The following is a 1668-nucleotide window of genomic DNA, read 5'->3' on the forward strand; positions in this document are numbered from 1 at the left end:
ACTGAGTTCCTTGGGCAACAACTACTATGTCATCCATTTTGGCTCGATGCTTGGCTGGAGAGGGTACAACTGAAACAACAAAACAGAACTAAATAACAGGTAATGGTGGAATATTTACAACATAAGAATGCCATTTCATTTCCATGTAACATATTTCACATCAAGAATAAACATAGCGTGAGCAAGTAAAAATCGCGTTATTAATATAATGTTGAGTACCTGAAGCGCTGAAGTCTGAATGTTTATGTTCAGCATCTCCGCTTTGTTCAGCACCCATGGTGCACTCAGTCTATGCAGTCAACACAAGCACTGAACCAAAAAAAAAGAACAAAATTATATATAATAATATTTATACATTCGTGAGATGAAAAGTCATAATTACTTTTTTTATGTTTTTATTCTGTGGTGGAAGTAAGCTTCCATATGTTTCTACTCCAATTCATTATCAAAATATACATCTTTAAACAATGGCCATGAAAATATGTTTTCATGAAAGATTTATTCAAACTCATTAAATAATGAAGACATCACTAACAGGTTAAGTAAAAATATAATGAATATGTAGTAAAGAAGTGTTAGTATTATATATAATAATATTTATAAATTTTGTATACAATTCTACATTTTACAACAACGATTATACATCTAATACATAAGTACGATACAAATTTGTTTCTTGAAATTTGATTTAATACATATGCACGACTACATAATGCTTGACATACCTTAATGTTGTTCTTTTCAGCTGTTTGTCTGGGGCGATTTAATTCGGCTGACTGTTTAGTTGAATGAACGGCTTTCTAATGTTTTACATTGTAACTTAAAGACATCGTGAGATGTTAAACCACAATACGGGTTGCAGATAACGTCTACAATCTATATTTGTTAGCAAATAAATCACTAGAGGAACAAAAAGTAAAGCATCCGGTCTGATAACATGAGACGCGTGCTGATGACGTCACGGGTTTGTTTCCATGGGACCATCCAGAGTTTTCTCGTGTTCTTGGTAGCTTTCCATTTACAGCTAAAAGAAAAGTACACTCTATATTTAAAGAGAGACACAGAAAACAGAAAACCAAGTAAGAAAAATAGTAATATAAGATGAATTAAATTAAATCACTTTTAAAGGTTGATTTTACGTACGTAACTTTTACATACTTTATACCTATAATCTGTTTAGGATGGCACATATTTTATTGTATTTTCAAATTTGTAAAGCTTACACAGTTGCAAAAAGTATATTTAAACTATACACAAAGTATATATCTACATATTGTGTACATTTTATATAGTGGAGTACCTTTCTATTGAACTTACAGAGAAAAAAACACAGTCTGGCAATTTGGACAATACATTTAAAATTACCTGATCCTTTATATATTCTTATTATTATGTTTGAATTAGTAATATATAATTTATTATAATGAATATAGAAAGAAGTGTATCTTGAGGTGTGACAAGCTGCATGAATAATACATTTAAAGGAACCAGCTAGATGTTAAGGAGAACCTAAGGTTTTGGGTCGTGGTTTTTTCTCTCGCTCTCTTTCAAAAACAATCTCAAAATGTATAGCAACACAAGAAATGAATAGTAATTAATTAATGTGTACATTTCTTTTTAAACAGCCACCGTTTTTATAAACAGTACTATTCAGAATACTGTTACATA

The 1668-nt window shown here is 30.5% G+C and overlaps 1 long non-coding RNA gene across 1 annotated transcript; it reads right to left on the reverse strand.

The window, feature by feature from the left end:
• LOC107683073 (uncharacterized) lies at positions 1-966 on the reverse strand. Its single transcript, XR_001633652.1, has 3 exons — positions 726-966; positions 220-309; positions 1-69 (listed from the first exon to the last, which is right to left on the reverse strand). It is a non-coding gene; the product is annotated as an uncharacterized LOC107683073 (long non-coding RNA).
• Positions 967-1668: the final 702 nt, after the last annotated feature.

The sequence above is a fragment of the Sinocyclocheilus anshuiensis genome, unplaced genomic scaffold, assembly GCF_001515605.1.
Source record: "Sinocyclocheilus anshuiensis isolate Anshui unplaced genomic scaffold, SAMN03320099.WGS_v1.1 C32884066, whole genome shotgun sequence".
In the NCBI taxonomy this organism is placed as follows: Eukaryota; Metazoa; Chordata; class Actinopteri; order Cypriniformes; family Cyprinidae; genus Sinocyclocheilus; species Sinocyclocheilus anshuiensis.